The sequence below is a fragment of the Eschrichtius robustus genome, chromosome 1, assembly GCF_028021215.1.
Source record: "Eschrichtius robustus isolate mEscRob2 chromosome 1, mEscRob2.pri, whole genome shotgun sequence".
Classification (NCBI taxonomy): domain Eukaryota; kingdom Metazoa; phylum Chordata; class Mammalia; order Artiodactyla; family Eschrichtiidae; genus Eschrichtius; species Eschrichtius robustus.
Genome location: NC_090824.1, coordinates 192724263 through 192745561, shown reverse-complemented (window position 1 = coordinate 192745561; position 21299 = coordinate 192724263). Strand labels below are relative to the sequence as shown.

Genomic DNA, 21299 nt, shown 5'->3' with positions numbered 1-21299 from the left:
TATCTCATTCATCAAGTTTTACCATGGCCTATTTCTCTCAGTACTTAAATTCTTCAGATGTAGTTTTTCTTCCCTAAATTTGTATCCATTCTCAGTTTGGGCTCCAAACACAAAAGGCTTAGGGGGTAAAGAGAGCCTGTGTCAGGGACTAGCCCAGGCCATGGGGACAGAGTGAGAATAAAACACATAAAGGCCCTCACATGTATACGCTTATATTGCCAGGTCCTGTTCTAAGTTTTTCACATATATTGATTCATTTAATCCTTATAACAACGCTATGAGGTAGGTAGTATTATGGTCCCCATTTCATAGGTGAGAAAACTGAGGCACAGAGAGGTTAAGATACTTGCCCAAGGTTGTACAGTTAGCAGGTGGCTGAGGCAAGAGCCAGGCTCTGGAAGTCTGACATCAGTCTGTGCCTTTCACACGCAGCTGTGAATACCAATCATGGTTAAGAAGGAAATAAACAGGCTAATGATACAAAGAGCAGCTGGGGAGGTCACTTCCCACGTGCTGATCAGGGAAGCTTATCTAGGAGGCAGGGTTTGAGCAGAAACCTGAAGGATGGCAAGGAGCCAGCTATACAAAGAGTGGGTGGGGCGGGACGGGGGCGGGCGGTGAGCATTCCAGGCAGGAGAAACAAGACATGCAAAAGCCAAGAAAAGGAAAGTCATTCACGGGCAGAAAAGTGGCCCGGTGGCAAATCATAGAGAGGGACTCGGAGAATAACACGTGATGACGATGGGGGATGCTTCAGGAGCAGTGAGAAGCCCGGATAGTTGTAAGCAGAGATGTGACATGATTGGAGTGGCTTCTACAGTCATGGGCTGCTGGGGGACAAGGGGACCAGTGAGAACCAGGAACACAGGGGACCTGGAATAGGGTTATGGAGCTGAAGGGAAGAGAGAGCGATGGGTCTGGTGGCCGCAGACAAGGCTGGACCTTGGAGGATAAGGAGGGCCTTATGCTCGGGACATCCCAGCCATCTAAAGAAGCGAGGACTTTATTCCTAAGAGCCAGGGAAACCTTGAATGGGTTCAAGCAAAGAAATCCTATGATCAGATGTGAGTTTCGGGAGAGTGACTCCAGGTGGTGTGGTGAATGCATTTGAGAGACAAGACTGGGGTCCAGTCAAGAGGTTGCTAGAGACATGGCGGTGAAAGGTGATGTACACTGACCGAGGCTAGGGGCAGGGCCTACTCATGCAACAAAGATTAAGCAATGGGCACCAGGCACTGTTGGAACAAGTCAGACAAGGGGCTGCTCCCAAGGAACTTTCCAGATCTATTAGGATAGGCCTGGTGATAATTTGACTGAGGAATGAGTAAAAGGAAGGAGATGAAAGATCTCTCTGTCCCTGTGGGGAGAGGAAGGATGCTGTTTAGTGAGACAGGGAACCTGGAAAGGGGCTTTACCAGTGGGTCAGCTTGATTCAGGACAAATTGAGAATTCCAGCGGCCAAGGTGGAAAGGCAGGAGGTGGATGTAGGTGGAATCCAAAGACTCTTCTAAGGATGCAAACTATCGGAAGAGAAAGGTTTGAACATTTCCTCGATCCCCACCTGTTGGGTGTTGCAGTCAAAACAAAGCAGCGCTGGAAATAATCTGCTTCCAAAGCAATAATATTCCCTCTAAAGGCCTCAGAACACGAGGAGATGGGCTTCAATTGCAACATGAAAGAACCGGGCTTGGCATGAGAACAATCCTCAAGGACTTCAAAAATACAGAAACCTCCCATTCAGCTTCCCATTCCTCAGATTCAGATAATCAAGTCCCCCAGCCAGGAGCATGTGATCACCACCGCCTGAAATAAGATGGGTAGTCCTTCTCACAGGCGTTCACCTTTTCCTCCAACACTGACTTGGAGGAAAAGTTAGATGTTTCCCTTCTGTGGATTGTGAGGCCTTCTTGAACTGTCAAAAATGTTCACCAGAGATCATCAGAGGACACACAAGCTGTGTGTCTGGAAAGATCAGTTGGAAGACAGGATGTGTGAGATTTCTTTTTATTATAAAGTTTGTAAGTTTTCACTCCTGCCCGTGTCCTGGAAATAATGGTATCAGTATACCTGGGTCTCCTTCAAACTACGTGAAAGGGGAAACAGTCCCTCCCTTGAAGGATGGGTGGATGGGTGGATGGGTGGATGGACGAGTGGATGGATATTGGGAATTCAAGTGACGAGTGAGTTCTAGGGAAAGATTTTACCTCTGAGACAAGCTGGCTTTTCCACCTTCGTTCGCTAAGCGGGTGCTCCCGCCTCCTTCTCCCTTTATTTCATCAACCGTGTTTTGACAATTCATGAAAAAAGGGGGGAAAAAAGTGTCTAAGGCAAATTGAGCTCCTGAAGTAATAAACATTTAGACATACAATGTGAATTGAGTTACTGTTCTCGGGATAGTCTCCCAGTGTGTTTCTCTTTTTTGGAAAGAGAACGTGTCAGGCCGTCTTCCTCCCCCAGGCTCTGGAAATGGGAGTCTCCCCTCCGCAGTAATTGTTGCGAATCCTGACAATAGCCCCACGACTGGGTTATCTCACAGGAACTTCCATTTCCAAAGAGTTGAGGGGAGATTAATGCAAGAAAACTGGACTAGATCGAGGGATAAGAGCTGCACCTTCCGCCAAGTTCAGCCAAGGTAGCCTCTTCCTCCGGCTCCCAGGGTGGGAGGGGGCCTCCCGCGGCGGGTTTCGGTGGGTTTGTCGGGGACGGCGCCGGGTGCGCGGGCGGTCCTCGGGCTCGGAATCCCCGCTCCTCTCGCGCACGCCTCTGGCTCCGCGCAGCCTCTGCGGCTCGGCGGCTGATTCGGGACCTAACTTGGTCCCGATCGCGTGTGCGGCGGAGCGGGAACCGGGGGCTCGCGGGCAGCGCAGGGGCCGGGCCGGGCCGGCGCGTTCATTGTTGTCCGCGTGCGGGCGGCTCTCGGGGGTGCCCCGCGGCGCGCGCGGGAGGCGGCGGCGCGCTCGGCCGCGCGGGACTCGCCGGAGCCGGCCTAGCCCCCGGCCGCCGGCCGCCCCGAGCGCGCTTGCCGTGCCCGGGGGCGCCGCGCTGGGCCGACCGCGATGCGGAGGGCCGGGCGCGGCGGCACGGTGCTCGGCGCGCGGGCGAGGGGCGGGCCGGCGGCGGTGCGCCCTGGCGCGCGGCCAGGCTCGGCGTGAGCGGCGCGAGCGGGCGATGGGCTGACTGGAGACCCGCGGGGGTGGCGGGGCGGCGGGGCGGCGGGGCGGCGGCGGCGGCGGCGGCGGGGGCGCGCGGGGACCGGCGGGGCGGCTGCGGGCGCCGCGCGGCGGAGGCGGGGGCGGAGGCGCTGGGCGCGGATGCCGCCGGCTAGGCCCCGGGCCTGCGCACCCGGGGCGCATGGGACGCCCGTTTCGGCGGATCCGCCGCTGCAAACCTGAAGTTCCTCGGCTCCCCGGGAAGCGCCACGAATAAAAGGTAATGTGTCTTTGTTTCCCAGCCGCGACTGCGGGCAGGCGGTGGATTCTGCAGCATTTCTGGGTCCATTTCTGGGCCGGTGAGAGGGACATGACACTTCTGCTTTACGGAGGACGTAGAGCATTTAATGCCGCAGATGTGACATTGTTCCAGTGCACACCCCACGTGCGGCACAGACTCTACTCCCTCCTGCTACCCGCTCTCCCCGCACCCACTTTCTTTGGCATCTCGACCTCACACTGGCTGGGTTTACCCGGGGAGAAAGGAAAGGACCTTGCTGCGGGCAGACCTGGGCGTGATTTCTCTTTTTTTTTTTTTTTTCTAACCGTTTTTCTGGAAGTGACAGGGCAGTCCTGTTCTTTGGGTGGGTTCAGGAGGCAGGCTGCAGATCGCCGGTTGCCTGGGACTGCTAAAATGGACTGCTCTTTCACACTCCAAATGGCTGCAGCAAGTTTAATGCAGGGAGACAGCGGGAGGAGGAGGAGGAGGAGAGGAGGGAACCCCCTTCAGGACGAACCCCCCAAACGCAGTGCTTCTGTATTGCAGGCAACTGCCCAAACGTGGGCGCCTATTGCATTTAGAAAAGATGAACCGGTCCTGTACTTGGAGAGCCGTGTGGGCTGCCCGTGTGTAGTCAGGAACTCGGTGCCTTTCTCCAGTACCTCGTTAGGAGAGTAACTGCTCGGTAGATTCAAGCAAATTCTGCGATATTTCCAAGGGATGACTGTTCTAATAATAGGTCTGGCGGAGGCTTCTTAATAGACACGCTCATTCTGAACGGTGCAGCAATGCCAGTCCCCCCGGAAGCTCTGCTTGCTGGGAAAGGCGATCCCCTGACCTCCCCGTGGATGGAGGAGGCTTTCTCCCCTATGAATGGAACATCCCAGCAGAGGTTGTTACCGCTGTTCTGGCTTCTCTCAGTTTGAATCCTCACAGCATCTGGTGAAAAGGATTCTCAGAACACCTAAGCCAAGCACACTTCTAAATCCGAGCTCTTCGGTGGGGATGGCTTATTCGGTGTTGGAGTAGCCCCAGCTGTATTTAGACACCTGGTCAGGCTGATTTGATCTGCATTTACCTGAGTGGGTTTTGAACAGCTTCTCACATACCCCTAACACCTCGGCACTATAAGTCTGGTCCTTTTCTCAAAGCATGACTGTGATGTTCGGGGAAAGCACCAGTCCAAGAGCCAGGGGCAAACTTATGACTTCATCCAGGGAAGCCACCGCTGACCCTGGGGGAACTGTCTCAGGAGTTGGATGCAAAATCTGTTCCTTACACTAGTAGAACTTAGCTCTGTGTGCCATTTTTCCAATGTGCAACAAAGTGGGAGGTTGATGGGGGGGTGGGGGGGCGGATGGGAGGACACATTTCATTGTTTTGTTTCTGGTTTTTAAATTGCTTCAAGTTCATTCCTAGCGTTTGGCCCCCTTTTGGAGTCTGACTTGGACATGGTGGGAAGACTAAACCTTCGGATCAGCAGAAATCTGATTTTGATTCTCAGCGTGTTCATCTCTTGCAACCTAGAGGGTCAGAGGATGAGCCTCTTCTGTTGGCTGAGGGGTTCCTTCTGCTGTGAATGAAATCTGGGTTTATTTAAGGTACACCAGGAATGGGGGGGGTCCCGCAGCAGGTAGACTTGAATCTATTTGGTCCCAGAGGTTAAATAGCTGCAGTTATTTGATTGGAAGCAATATTTGGACTTGCTTTGAAATCAACACTATATTGTCCTGCTAGTAAATACAGTGTTGCCTCCAAATAACTTGGAAAAAAGTGATGCTTGATGTGCAAAATTGTGTGGGTAGAAGTAACCTTTTAGAAAAACAACAACAACAACATTAAACTCTTCTTGTGTTAAAAGGGAATAGTGTTAGTTGAAATGAGGATCAGAAAATCCCTCCACCCACTTAAAAAATTTTTTTTTCTTGAAATATAGTTGATTTACAATGTCATGTTAGTTTCAGTCATGGTAGTGTACAGAAAAGTGATTAATACATATATGTGTGTGTATACATATATACATATATATATTCTTTTTTAGATTCTTTTCCATTATAGGTTATTACAAGATATTGAATATAGTTCCCTGTGCTATACAGTAGGTCCTTGATGATTATCTATTTCATACGTAGTAGTGTGTATCTGTTAACCCCAAACTCCTAATTTATTCCTTCCCTGCCTTTCCCCTTCGGTAACCATAAGTTTGTTTCTCTGTTTGTGAGTCTGTTTCTGTTTTGTAAATAAGTTCATTTGTATCTTTTTTTTTTTTTTTAGATTCCGCATATAAGTGATATCATATGATATTTGTTTTTCTCTGTCTGACTTACTTCACTTAGTATGGTAATCTCCAGGTCCATCCATGTGGCTGCAAATGGCATTATTTCATTCTTTTTAATAGCTGAGCAATATTCCATTGTATATATGTACCACATCTTCTTTGTCCATTCATCTGTTAATGGACATTTAGGTTGCTTCCATGTCTTGCCTATTGTAAACAACACTGTAATGAACACGGGTGCCTGTATCCTTTCGAACCATGTTTTTCTCCAGATATATGCCCAGGAGGGGGATTGCTGGGTCATATGGTAGCTCTGTTTTTGTTTTTTAAGGAGCCTCCATACTGTTTTCCATAGTGGCTGCACCAGTTTACGTTCCCACCAACAGTATAGGAGGGTTCCTTTTCTCCACACCCTCTCCAGCATTCGTTATTTGTAGACTCTTTGACGATGGCCATTCTGACTGGTGTGAGATGATACCTCATTGTAGTTTTGATTTGCATTTCTCTCATAATTAGCGTTGTTGAGCATCTTTTCATGTGCCTGTTGGCCATCTGTGTGTCTTCTTTGGAGAAATGTCTATTTAGATCTTCTGCCCATTTTTTGATTCCTCCACCCACTTTTTTTCTAACCAAGTGTGATCTGCCACTGTTGTTGGTAATATTCTTTCTGGCACTTGAACTAATTTTATTAATAAGACTTGTTATTTATGGCATAGGGCCTCTTTGTAATTTGTAGACATTGTTGCCAAGTCCCCTGACAGCCTAGCAGGTGGCAAGTGCCATTAACATGATCTTGTCATGGGAGAAACCGAAACCCCTTGAGGTTCAGTGAGTCACTGATTTCATAATCCATGAGATCTGCCTCCCAGATGTGGGTGGTGCTCAGCTTTATTGTAACGGCCCAGTTACAGTCTGAGGTCAAAGAATAAACCAAGAATGAGTCCTTGGGACTTCCCCGGCCGTCCAGTGGTTAAGACTTCCTGCTTCACTGCCAGGGGCACGGGTTCGATCCCTGGTTGGGGAGCTAAGATCCTACATGCTACACAGTGCGGCCAAAAAAACAAAAAAAAAGAATGAATCCTTGCTTGTGTTCTGGAACTTGGCAAAAGGTTCTGTGGACTAGTGAGAATGCCAGAGTTGTAAAAGAAAGGGGTCCTTGAGTCAGCCTCTATGAGCTGATGAGAAAGTGTGATCGATTTGTGATGGGAGAGGCAGTGATGAGATGAAAGGTCCAGGAAATTGAGGGGACCTGTCAGGGTACCTCTGTATTTACTAAATGTGGGGTTGAGTGTGACTGCCTCCAAAGAAGATCATTACTGACTTTACTGAGTAAATATACCACTCGTGCTCACGTTATTAGTGCTAGTGTGTGTGTATAAGTAAAAGACTTAAGAGTTTTATTCATTTGTCATATACTTATCAGTTATAAGAGTTGCATTTAGCCTGACACACTGAATGACTGAAAATATGATGGGGCACATTCAAAACTCAAGCTTTGTTCTGAGAAATTTTTGCATATGTCAATACTTTTTTAAAAAAAAGGAACAGTGTAGCTTCTGGAGAATTTCCATTTAAACTAGGTAAAGTGAGAAAGACATGCTAACAGTTAAATAGGTTTTGAAGTTAGTTTAAACCACACTCTACACAGTATCAGAATGTATAAGTCTAGATTCACCAATGGCTTTCATTCCTATCTTTTATTTATTTACTTATTTATCTTATTTATTTTTGGATATCAGCTGATGTGTCAGTAACCTTTGTGGCAGAAATTCTCTATTTGGGTTTATTCATTGTGAAAAATGCCAGCATCTCTATTAGAAAGGATCTCTGAGACCTCATGGGGAGAGAAGCCATGGGATAAAGATCTTCGATCTAAATTTCAGAAACTACATTCCTCTTGAGCTAAAGATGCAAAAGAGGAACTACCTTACAGGATTAGCACGTACTCATAACCTCCCCCAGGACACTGGTTATCCATTCTCTCCATCTTGTCCATTTCTGATTCTTTGCTGTCCATTGCTCTCTGAATAGGTAGTTAAAGGAACAAAAGTAGATATTGGATGTCTCCTAAAAGGTAGGAGTTGATGGGAGAAAAGGAAGAGAAAGGATCATTCCATCAGTTACGTAAGATACATAGATGCTTGAACTTTTCCTACCGTAAGCAAAATCAAAGACTTAAAGAATCTGGGAAAAGTGGCCACTACAAGTCGAACCTGTTGGGGAAGGATGAGATTTGAGTATTTTATCTTATGCTGTTTATTCTAGCCGTAATCAGACTGAAGTGTATTGGCAGTATTTTCCATTTCTGTTTTTGCATTTTCCAGGACATTTAATCTGAAGAGCTGGTACAATAGCTCTTGGAACTCTGGGCTCCAGGGACACCACTGCACACAAAGCCTGCTGGTTTTGCTACTCTCTTTTGCGAGTTTTCCGAATCAGCATAAATCCAGCTTATCAGAAATTCTCTCCACAGCACTTTCCTTTTGGTTCCCTAAATCCGTCAGCTGCCACTCTTTCCCCTGTCCTGTGGGATCAGCATGTCTTTCTCTTATTTATAAGGAATAATTTAGACACACCCTTACTTTTGAGGCTACCATCTCTACCACTAGCCGCATTATCCTAAAAGTATCTATCATTATGCCTCTCTTACTTTCTCAGAAGACGATGAGAGCTCTTGCTACCATTTAGTGAGTTGCATTAATGCTTATTTTGGGTGCTGTTGAGTGAGTGAGTATGTGTGTTTGTGGGCGGGGGTGTGTGTGTTCAATTCTTAACTTTATCAGTAGAAATTAGGTATTTTTTCCCCAAAAGAGAAGTACTTTTCTCCTTGAAGATGGAAATTACTGCTCAGAATAAAGGCCATGGTTGTTGGAAGGGATTGAAGGGATCTGGTTCAGTTCAGTAATCTTATGACTATCAAATGGTCAAGAAAAAATAGGCTTGTAGGTTCCGTTTGAACTGAATGGGTAACCCCTCTGTAGATGATCAAGCATCGCTAACTCCAGTTCAGAGATGGAGCTGATAGGAGCCAACTTGTTACAAAGCCTGATCTCCATCGTATGTGGTGGTTTCTGTTTTTTAATTTTAAAACTGAAGCTGTGGCCATTCCTTGATGCAGTGCAAGAAGACGTGAGTTGTAGGTGGTCAAGAACATTTGCACACGCACACCCTTCTCCCCAAACTCTGACTACCTTCACACGTGCCATCTTGCTCCTATCTTATTAGTGATTATTTGCCAGTCCATAGTTACTGCGCACTTTCTGTTCACTGAAGGATCCCTACCTTTACCCTCTGCTCATGGTGGGCACTCAATAGATCCTGTCTGAATAAGAAAAATCACTGAGTGACTCTTCATACCAACCGCAACACTGATATATTTCAGCATCTTCAGAAACCTGGAAAACCCAGTGGTCTAAAGAAAAATGTCCTCTTAGGTCCTCCTGTATCTAACTTTTTTTATAAGTCTGTTCTGTGGTGTGGCCCCTCATTCCCATTTAGCAGTACCTTGCCCGTCTTGGTGCTCATGCAAAATACCAAACTTTTTGACGGTAGTTTGCACTTCGAATTAGCCAAAAGCTATCCTCTCAACCTTGGGCTCTAACTCCACAATTTCCATCAGAGTTAGCCTGTTCTTCTGGTGATACAGGCTTCTTTGCAGGGCTTTTGCCTTTCTTTGTCCTTGCTGTATGAGGAATGCATGAAAAAAAATGGCATGTAATGGGGAATTAGATTGATAATGCATGACAGCAAAAGGAAATAATAATCGGAGAATTGCCAGGCTGTGCCATTCATAACCATAAAATGCACAATTATGCTCTCCCCACATGCCTGTGAAAAAGTATATACTTGTGACAAACCCAAACTAGGAAACCCTAATAGTGTGGAACCCTCTGGTGCTGGGCAACACACCTACACACAGTGGGTAGTGCACTGCGGGCTCACCGATTTCTCTGCACCCTCTGGTTACCCCCAAGAGATATTGGATACTTATTTCTGTGTTGCTCAGAGAGAGAGCAGAAAAGAGGGGAGGGTGGTGAGGACAAGAACGATGGGAGCAGAGCACAATGCAGGGCAGTGTTCTGCCTTCTCAATCCCCTTTTATTGGGGTGGTTGAGTGTTTTGTAACAGAGTAACTACAGAGTGACCAGTAGCACAGATGTAGCCGGCAGGTCTTGGCAGGAGAGCAGAGACCACGGATCACAGTAAAGCATCAAGGGCTGCAGTCACACTAAATGTTGAGCAGAGACTGTGGACCACGCACGTACGAGATTTGGGGATTCTCCATCAAGTCAGACATCTCGGATGGAATTTTTGGAGTGAAAGGGGGCATAGAGATCATTTTTACAAATGAGGAGATGCTCACAGATGTTCAGGGACCTCGCCGGGGTCTCCGTTGCAGGGCCAAGACTAGAGTCCCTGACCACGTGGTTTGGCACACAGAGGGGGTAGGGCTGTGGTGTCATGTCCCCCCGGCCTTGGACTTCTGGCTCTGCCCCTTCCTGGCTGTGAGGCCTTGGGTAAATTACTGAATCTCTCTGAGCCTCAGTTTTCTTATTTATCAGAAAAGTTACATTCAGTGGAGCCAATGAGGTGATATCCGTGAAGCACCCAGCACAAAAAAAATAAGGGCACCTCTTCTAGAATCAGAAATTTTGTCTTTGCACTCCCCCCTCCCTGCTTGGCTTGCTTATATCCCTGGAAGCCCCAACAGGACTAACTGCAGGAGGTTTAAAACATGAGGGGTGTAAGAAGGCCACTGGCCGTGGAAGTGGAGGTATTACTGAAATAAATGGCACCTCCTTACCTACAATCCTGGAGTGAATTTTATAAATAGAAAGTAGCGTTAAGAAAAAAAAAAAAAACAACATTAGCTCTGATACTCCATAAATGTCACCCAGCCTTGCAGGAAGGATTCTGCAGGTAGAGACATCACCCTAGTGATCCTCTCCTTATTGGGACGGAGGAGGCTTATTAAGAATGGGTGGCATCCTGCTGTACCCATGAGTCTTGACTGAGTCCAGGAACATTAAAGTGGTGAGGATTGGTTGGGGGAGGGGAAGGAAGAGAAGAAATATGATTTTGCCTTTGCACTCATGGATTCTATCACCCTACCTTTCTGAAATTCTTCAGTTTTCAGGATTGATCAGAAAGCTCTTAGGGCTTTTATTTTGAAAAAATTCTCCAGTAGAAATAAGGGTATGTCAGTCAATGGTTATGCCATCCTTTTTCTTTTAATTGAAGTATAGCTGATTTAAAATATTGTGTTAGTTTCGGGTATACAGCGAAGTGATTCAGTTATATATGTATTTTTTCAGATGATTTTCCAGTAGAGGTTATTATAAGATATTGAATATTATTCCCTTTATTATACAGTAAATCCTTGTTGCTTATCTATTTTATGTAGAGTAGTTTGTATCTGTTAATTACATACTCCTAATTTGTCCCTCCCCCCTCCCTCTCCCCTTTGGTAACCGTAAGTTTGTTTTCTATGTCTGTGAGCCATTTTAGTTTCATAAATAGATTTATTTGTATTATTTTTTAGATTCCACATATGTGATAGCATATAATATTTGTCTTTGTCTGACTTACCTCACTTAGTATGATAATCTCTAGATCCATCCATGTTGCTGCAAATGGCACTATTTCATTCTTTTTAATAGCTGAGTAATATTCCATTGTATATATATATATACCACATCTTCTTTATCCATTCATCTGTCGGTGGACATTTAGGTTGCTTGCATGTCCTGGCTGTTGTAAATAGTGCTGCAGTGAACACTGGGGTGCATGTATACTTGTGAATGAAGTTTTTCTCTGGGTATATGCCCAGGATGGGATTGCTGGATCATATGGTAACTCTTTTTTTAGTTTTTTAAGGAACCTTAGTACTGTTCTCCGTAGCAGCTGTACCTATTTACATTCCCACCAACAGTGCAGGAGGGTTCCCTTTTCTCCACACCCTCTCCAGCATTTATTGTTTGTAGATTTTTTGAAAATGGCCATTCTGACTGGTGTGAGGTGATACCTCATTGTAGGTTTTTTTTTTTAATAAATTTATTTATTTTGTTTATCTTATTTTTGGGTGAGTTGGGTCCTCGTTGCTGCGCACGGGCTTTCTCTAGTTGTGGCGAGCGGGGGCTACTCTTTGTTGTGGTGCGCGGGCTTCTCCTGCGGTGGTTTCTCTTGTTGCAGAGCACAGGCTCTAGGTGCTCGGGCTTCAGTAGTTGTGGCACATGGGCTCAGGAGTTGTGGCTCGCGGGCTCTAGAGAGCAGGATCAGTAGTTGTGGCGCACGGGCTTAGTTGCTCCGCGGCATGTGGGATCTTCCCAGACCAGGGCTCGAACCCGTGTCCCCTGCATTGGCAGGCGGATTCTTAACCACTGTGCCACCAGGGAAGCCCCCTCACTGTAGTTTTGATTTGCATTTTCTCTCATAATCAGCAGTGTGGAGCATCTTTTCATGTGCCTGTTGTATGCCATCTATTTCTTAACGACAAAGGCAACAATCCAATCAGTGTGTAAAATGTTTGGTTATTTTCCATTCATGGTCAACAATTAGAAAGATTTTCACCTCCAATTTTCTTATTTATATTTCACCCAAGTACTTAACGCAGCGAGTGAGTGGAAGAAATAAGCCTAGAACCTGAGTGTACCACATGTTTGTGTGAGTTTTATTAATTGCATCTACCATCTGACCGCTCTGAAAATACTGGGAGAGTTTTCCTCACAGTAGGAGAAATCAACATGCCAATTAGCAGAATATTCATCAAAAATTATCTAAGCACCTAATAACCTTTGAAGTGTTAAATAAAATAAATTAGAATGAGAGATGGTCCATCTTCTGGAGATGGATTAAACAGGCACACACACGGGCAGCAGAATAAAAGCATTAAACAAATGTAAAAACAAGGAAAGTATTTATAGAACATAATAACCACATCCAGAACAAGGATATATTTTAGGTGGATCTTCAGGGACAGCTTATAGGCTTCGTTTGCCTAGACAGGGTGGAGTGTGTCTGTCATTTTATGCAGAAATTGTAAACTGGTATTTGTTTGTGGTTCCATGTTTATTGTGGAATATGTGGTTTTCGCTCGCGCACGACAGTTTAGTTTCCCTGCCCTCCTGTTCCTAAGGTTATAACTTTATCAATGCAGATTTTGTGCCCTTTAGATACAGATATCTAGGAAAGATACTCAAATATATCTTGATAAAAATATCCAAGAATAATATCCCAAACCACAGTCCTTTGGTTTTTTGTTTTGTTTTTTTTTTAAATTTTATGGCTGTGTTGGGTCTTCGTTTCTGTGCGAGGGCTTTCTCTAGTTGCAGCAAGTGGGGGCCACTCTTCATCGCGGTGCGCGGGCCTCTCACTATCGCGGCCTCTCTTGTTGCGGAGCACAAGCTCCAGACACGCAGGCTCAGTAGTTGTGGCTCATGGGCCCAGCTGCTCCGCGGCATGTGGGATCTTCCCAGACCAGGGCTCGAACCCGTGTCCCCTGCATTTGCAGGCAGATTCTTAACCACTGCGCCACCAGGGAAGCCCAGTCCTTTGGTTTTTTTAAATGACTAAGTTCTTTTTGTCTTGCCGGTAGGACTGATCACACTCCTAAAGAACGAACAAAACCAAACTGAAGAAAATCTAAAAACTATAAATTTTTACTGTGACTTTGGGTTTTATGTTGGAAATAGAAAACCGTTCATGTGTGAGCCTCCTTGCTTCTTGTTTGTGGAAAGATGGGAGCGGGGAAGCTCGTGTTACTGCAGCTTTCTCTGTTGCCTAGAAGGTGATGATGAAATAGCACAGCATTTGCCTGCCCCTTCCCATCAGACCCTCCCTGGTGAGATTGCCTGTCAGACTGGCTTTGGAACAGCTGAGTCTTTGTTTGGCTAGTTATCAGTGTTCAGTAAATACAGTTCCCCAGAGGAACCTCATTATTCTAGTAGTCCCAGAGTCAGCCAATGCTTTGCTGAGTGTCCCTTTGTATTACTAGTTCCACCTGTGGTTTTTTTGATTACCCTGTTCCTCTTCCTCCTAAGGCTTAAAAATCATTGTCTTGTGATAAATGACTCACCATGTCTCCTCACTCTTCCTCTTTGCTACATTACTAGCATCAAACTCTTCTGGCCTTTTACCATCAATTTCTCCAATGCCTTGTTCCTATGTTTTCTTCCCAAGTTCTTTTGGGGTGAGATGCTGACAGCCACTGCCATGGTTCAAGGTTTCCTCTTTCTTTTCTGAGTTATTGTAAAATGATCACCACTTATCCCTTTACCACCATCCTACTGCACACATAGACACACACACACACACACACACAAGCACGCACACAGGCATCCCCTCTCTCTACCTCTCCTTGCCGCCCCCCTTCATTCCCTGTAGACCACAGCCCTTAACATGGAATAAAAGGCCTCACCACAACCTGGTAGCTTCTTATTTCTTAAACTTCTTTTCTCACACTATCCTTCATACACTGTCTTGGTCTGTTCAGGCAACCATAACAAAACACTCGGTGGCTTATAAATAACAGACATTTATTTCTCACTGTTCCGGGGGCTGGGGAGTCAAGGCACCAGCAGATTTGGTATCTTCTGAGGACCCGCTTCCTGGTTCATGAATGGGGCCTTCTCACTGTGTCGCCAAACAGTGGGATGGGGCGAGGGATCTCTCTGGAGCCCCTTTTCTAAGGGCACTAATCCCACTCACGTGGGCTCCATCCTCATGACCTGATCACCTCCCGAATATCCCACCTCCTGATACCATCACATTGGGAGTTCATGTTTAGCATATGGATTCTGGGGGGGTCACAGATACTCAGTCTGTTGTGCATACACCACCACACACCCTTGCCTTTCCCCACGCACATTTAACCTTTGCTGGACGTCAGCTTCTTGCAAATACTCACCCTTCAGATTAAGAGGCCCATCCTGTCCCTTGTCTGCCGGACACCCCTGCTCATTCTTCAGTTCCAGCCTGCAGCGTTACCTCCTCCTGTCCCTCCAAGTGGAGCGAGTCTTCCTCCTCTGTTCTCCCACAGGAATCTCACCAGGTCGCTGTTCCAGTTTGATCTCAAATTCGAATGACCCATTAATGTGTATGTCTCTCACTGTAGCTTCTAAGGGAAAGAGCATGTCTTTATTTTTTTAAATTTAATTATAGTTGATTGCGATATTGTATTAGTTTCTGCTGTACAGCAAAGCGATTCAGGTATGTATGTACGCATATACACATTTTTTTTCTGATTCTTTTCCAGGATAGGTCATTATAAGATATTGAATATATATATTGAATATAGTTCCCAACAAGTAGGACCTTGTTGTTTATCTCTTTTATGTATACTAGTTTGTATCTGTTAATCCCAACCTCCTAATTTATCCCCCCTCCCTTTCCCCTTTGGTAACTGTAAGTTTGTTTTCTTTGTCTTTGAGTCTGTTTCTATTTTGTAAATAAGTTCATTTGTATCATTTTTTTTAGATTCCACATAGAAGCGATATCATAAAGTATTTGTCTTTTTCTGTCTGGCTTACTTCACTTAGTATGATAATCTCTAGGTCCATCCATGTTGCTGCCAATGGCATTATTTCATTCTTTTTCATGGCTGAGTAATATTCCACTTTATATATATGTGTGTGTGTATATATATATACATATATATATGTATATATATATATGTATATATATATATATACCACATCTTCTTTATCCATTCATCTGTTATTTGGGTTGGACATTTGGGTTGCTTCCAGTTGGTGAGTCAGCTATTGTAAATAGTGCTGCTATGAACATTGGACATTTGGGTTGCTTCCATGTCTTGGCTGTTGTAAATAGTGCTGCTATGAACACTGGGGTGCATGTATCTTTTCGAATTAGAATTTTCCCCGGATATATGCCCGGGAGTGGGATTGCAGGATCATATGGTAACTCTATTTTTAGTTTTTTGAGGAACCTCCATACTGTTCTCCATAGTGGCTGCACTTAGTTGTCTTTGATTCTGAAGCACCTTCTATTATGCCCGGCATTTGGTAGGTGCTCAGAAACATGAATGAGTGATTATTTGTCACATATTGTGGTGTCTCATTTCTTTCCTTGCTTGCATATAGCTGGAACTGTTTTTTTTTTTTTCCTGCTTAAGCTTGGTGTCCCTACCTGTCTGTCAGCCCTTCTCTGTCTGCACGTGTCTGTGTCAAAGAGTAAACAGTAAGACAACAAGGATGGTGCAGCACAGCTAACATCCTTTATATGAGGGCGAGCCTTGCACCCCAGCTGGCAGAATGGCAGAACGTGCCTGCGCACGCAGTTCCTTCATTTATTCATTCATTCAGTCAGTTGGTGAGTCAGCCAGTCATTCTGACTCATGCACTTACTCATGTGCCTCTTCTGTCCCAGGAATGTGTCAGCAAACAAAACGAACCCAACTTCTTGCCCTCATGGAGCTTGCACTCTACGAGGAAGAGGCAGGCAAGACACATAATAAATAAGTAAATTATATAGTGTGCTAGAAGGTGGTAATTGCTGTAAGAAAAATAAAGCAGAAGCTGGGAAGTATGGCAAGGTTGCTATTTTAAATTCAGAAGTCGGAGGAGACGTTATGAAAAGGTGATATGTGAGCAAAGCTTTGAAGGAAGTGAAGAGGTGAGTCATGTGGGTGTCTGGGGGGAACATTCCAGACAGAGGAAGGAGCTCATCACAGGCCCTGGGCAGAAGAGTGACCTGTAGGGAACAGCAAGCAGATGAGGGGGGAACAGCAGACCGAGTGAGGGGTTATAAAGGTAGGAATCACGTGGGGCCTTGAAGGCTTCTGCACTGGGGGAAATGGGACTGAGCGCTGGAGAGTGTGGACATGGGCGGCACCCTGGTCCCACTTGGGCTGCACAGGGACGGTTTGGGTGCTGTGTGGGGACCAGACTGCAAGACAGACAGAGGGAAGAGCAGGGGTGCCACTTGGCTGACCATTGCAGGAATGGGGCAAGTGATAAAGTGAAGGTGATGAAAAGGGGCCAGGGTCTGGATACTCTGAGATTTTCTGGTGAGTTGGAGGTGAGATGCGAGAGGACAGAACATGGTGATGCAGAGCTGGAATGGCTGTTAGCTAAGAGGTGAAAGCTGCGGGTGGAGATGGTTTGCAGAAGAAGGTAGGTCAGTAATTCTCTTTGAGTTTGACATATTTAACAGCTATCCAGTAGGAGACGCTGAATGGGCAGCTTTACGTATGTCATATACAGGCCTGGGGAAGGAGAAATTCCAGGCAGAGACACGAAGTGGGACTCAGCCAGATAGAGTTGATATTTAAAGACTTTGTGGCTCAGTCCTGGACATGACAACATCTGAGAAACACCGTAAATCCAATTCACACTTCAAATTTAAAAAATATAAGATATAAAAAATGAAATAATTTCTCCTCAAAGTGTGAAGAACTCTGCTGAGATGTATGGCTCCATACGTTGCACTCTTCGGTCACTTATTCATTCAACGAACGTTCCTTAGGTGCCAAGTGTATGGTGTGTGTACACCAGATGTGGCTATAATAAAATTCAGGAAAGTAACAGCAACAACGAAAACAAATTGGACTTTTCAGATCATTCTGATGGTCTGTCCCTTTTTTGATGCGTGAAAGGAGTGACTCTCTCATATTTTAAACGGATTTATTGATGTATCATTGACACACAATAAGCTGCACGTGTTTAAAGTGTACCATTTGATGAGCTTTGACATATATCCACACCTGTGAAACCATCACCACAGTCAAGAATTGTAACTCCATATTTTCAATCAGTCATACTTCCCAAGAGTTTTGTGTGTTTCAAGCTCCATGCTGGACACTATGAAGGATGTAAGATGAAATCGCTGCCTCATGTATTTGTTCATATTTAAGATTCTGCCTTTCCCTAAAAAGTGATCTCATCACACACTCATTTCCAGGTCTTTTCTCCGGCGTATGCTGAAAATACACTCAAGTTTGGTTCCCAAGGCTTTGGAATGACATGTGTAAACCATTTGACACCCGCGTTCCTGGTTAAATCAGGAAAGAGGAAAGATCAGGAACCCTGCCATCCTTTAATCAGTTCCGATACAAGCAGAAACTTCTCTCGTTCCTTCTTGTGTGGAAACAGCCCAAACAGTAGGCTCTGTTTCCTCCTTTTTTCCTTTGTGTAGGCAACAGAATAATTACCTCCTGCCGAAAGCTTGGAGAAATCGTTCTGTGTCCAATTAGAATTTTTGATTTGACTAACAGATCCAGGATCATGTCTTTATTTCTGTAACTGCTCTCAGTGAGATGCACCCAGGATGTTTCTAGCTCTCCCATTTGCTGTGGCCATTGCATGTTACGGCACTGCGTTACACCCTGCGACCGCCTTGCCACCGAGGGGCATCCTGGGGTGAAAAGGAGGTGGGAGCCCTCCTTTGGTTTTGGAATCCTCTCCCTCTGCCTCCCCCCCCCCATTTCCCTTCCTTTCCTAGTCTGATGCCCCGCCCCTATTTGTAAATGGTGCTGGGGAACAAGGGGTCCTGTCCTGTCCCTGACGCTGCCGCAGCAGAAGCAGGAGGCCAGGGAGCAGGTCTTCAGGAAGCCTCTGCGGTGGCGCCCCGGGCAGCCGGCCAGCGTTGAAACCGCCAAGATGAATGGAGGGTAAGATCTGCCAGCACAGCTCGTGCAAGAGCGAGCAGTCCCTGCCAGCGACACTCCAGCCGAATCCTTTCCAGAGAACTCGGTTATGTAAACATCTAGGCGGCAGCCTCCAGCCCAGATGGACTGCCCTGTGCCGACGTCTAAGGTAGCTGTGAAAATTTCCCTCAATGCAAGCAGTCCAGGTTCCCAAGCTCTCCCTGGAGAGCTTTTTATTGGGGGCCTTGGGCCGGGGAGCGGCAAGGGCTTGCTCCTACCTCCTGGAGCTGGGACCATCCTGCAGGGCTGTGGCTTTCCAGATCAAGGCACCCATGTGCCCCGGGTCTGCTGTGCTGTGATGCCATTGGAAATATGATGTGATTTAAGCGTGAGTCTCAGAAGGATCAGCTCTTGGGCTGGAGCGCTTCCTTCCAAGCCTGGAAGATTTGGCATCTGCGCACTGGGCCCCTGGACTCAGGCACGAGTGGCATGTGGCTGCTTTGTATCTCATGTAGGTTCTGTGAAAGCAGGTGGCCTGGGGACCAATCCACTGTCTTAGGCATCTGTTCTCTCCCACCTTGCTTCAGAGTCACCAAAGACCCAAGCATGGAACTCCAGGAGCTTGTGGATGTCTAAAATACTCTTTTCTGCCCCTCACATCCCTCGGGGTAGTGGAGAGTTTGACTGTATAATATACAAAGCGGGTTGTTTGTGGGAAGGACAACCCAGTCCCAAATTCTCTTATCTGTGTGGCAAGGCACCCCAGCTATCACTGATGGCAGACTGATGATAATTCTGCTCATTTGCTGTGTCATCACGCAGATAATATAAACCACAAAGAATGCATGTGTTTCTGAGCCTGGGTTTGGGGGTATGTTTCTACAGAATAGGCAAATTAAAACATAGCTTATTAAACGCAAATCAAGTTCTATAGTACCTATAGTTTGGAATTGCCCTTGAAATGATATGTAAGAATATATGTTATTTGAATGTATATTAATGCATGTACAAATATTTATTGAGTGCCTGTTATGACGGTCATGTCATTCTATTTCAATCATATATATATATATATATATATATATATATATATATATATATATATATATATACACACACATATGTATAATTTAAGATCAACAAAATAATTTACAATAAAAATGTGGTAACCTATTGCTTAATAAGACCCATGGCTATAAATAGTGTTGTCTCATCCCACTGAGCACAACATAAGCAAAAATAAAAAATTAAAATGACAGATTGAATTAGACATTGGAATAAAATAGGCAGATTCATGTTACCAAGAAAATGTCATTGGTTCTTGGTTGTCAATTACATGAAGAGCAAACCAGCTACAGAAACATATAACTACCCCACACAGCATTGCAGTTTCATGTGTGTGTGTTTTTTCTTTTAATTTTTATTGAGGTATAGTTGATTTACAGTGTTGTGTTAGTTTCAGGTATACAGCAAAGTGAATCAGTTATACACATACGTATATCCACTCTTTTTTCGATTCTTTTTCAGTATAGGCCATTACAGAGTATTGAGTAGAGTTCCCTGTGCTATACAGTAGGTCTTTATTAGTTATGTATTTTATATATAGTAGTGTGTATATGTCAATCCCAATCTCCCAATTTATCCCTCCCCCACCTTTACCCCCTGGTAACCATAAGTTTGTTTTCTATGTCTGTGACTCTATTTCTGTTTTGTAGATAAGTTCATTTGTACCCTTTTTTTAGATTCCACATATAAGTGATATCATATGATATTTGTCTTTCTCTGACTTACTTCACTCAGTATGACAATCTCTGGGTCCATCCATGTTGCTGCAAATGGCATTATTTCATTTTTTTTTATGGCTGAGTAATATTCCATTGTATATGTACCACATCTTCTTTATCCATTCCTCTGTTGATGGACATTTAGGTTGCTTCCATGTCCTGGCTATTGTAAATAGTGCTGCAACGAGCATTGCATTTTAAATAGAGGACTTTTTAAAAAAATAAATTTATTTATTTATTTATTTATTTGGCTGTGTTGGGTTTTCGTTGCTGCACGCGGGCTTTCTCTAGTTGTGGCGAGCGGGGGCTACTCTTCGTGGGCTTCTCATTGCAGTGGCTTCTCTTGTTGCGGAGCATGGGCTCTAGGCACACAGGCTTCAGTAGTTGTGGCGTGCAGGCTCAGTAGTTGTGGCTTAGGGGCTCTAGAGTGCAGGCTCAGTAGTTGTGGTGCACAGGCTTAGCTGTTTCGCGCCATGTGGGATCTTCTCGGACCAGGGATCAAACCCGTGTGCCCTGCATTGGCAGGCGGATTCTTCACCACTGCGCCACCAGGGAAGTCCCTAAATAGAGGACTTTTGATTGCACGTTTATACAAAGGAAATTGGTAAGGGAAAAAGTAGAATAATGTGTTTGTGCCTACCATCTGTAGTGTGATTTTCTTAAAGTCTTCTGAAGCAGTCAGTGGATGTGGTGACTATTTGTTTCATCAAAGTACGTGTAATATTGTAGCAGGAAGCATTATAAGTAAATACATGAGTTATTAGAATGAATCTGTTTTGGGGGGAATTCTTGTTTATAGGTGTACACGTATATCCGTGGCTTATACCTTAGAATGTGTCCGTCCACCTTCCCCCAGAGTCCAGTAACCCTTTCTACAGCATCGCAGGCTGACGGTCTTCTGGCCCTTCCTGATTACTTGCAGTGGTGGTGGAGCAACTTGTTCCATTTTGAACAGTGATGCTTGTTAGAAAGTTCTCCCTTCTATTGAAATCTGATGTGTCTTTTGAAACTTCTACTCATTGATCCCATTTCTGCCCGCCAAAGCAAAGTTCTCCCTTCTCATTCAGTTATCAAACCTAATCATCAGATGAGCTTTAGATCATCAAATTAGCAAGTCCCCACGTCCAGGCCTTCCCAGGACAGTCCAGTTTATACCTAGTACCCCCGTGGAATTCATGATAGCCTCCCTTTTCACTCGCAGAGG

The 21299-nt window shown here is 45.2% G+C and overlaps 1 protein-coding gene across 4 annotated transcripts in view; it reads left to right on the top strand.

The window, feature by feature from the left end:
- FRMD4A (FERM domain containing 4A) overlaps positions 1–21299 on the top strand; it is a 341961-nt gene that overhangs the window by 99700 nt on the left and 220962 nt on the right. The window contains exon 1 of one of the 4 annotated variants that reach the window (XR_011076057.1): positions 3315–3429. The exons of the other annotated variants lie outside the window; for them this stretch is intronic. The gene's annotated coding sequence lies outside the window, so the exon portion shown is untranslated. Of the gene's footprint in view, positions 1–3314; positions 3430–21299 lie in introns of those variants that run through there. 4 annotated transcript variants of the gene reach the window in all.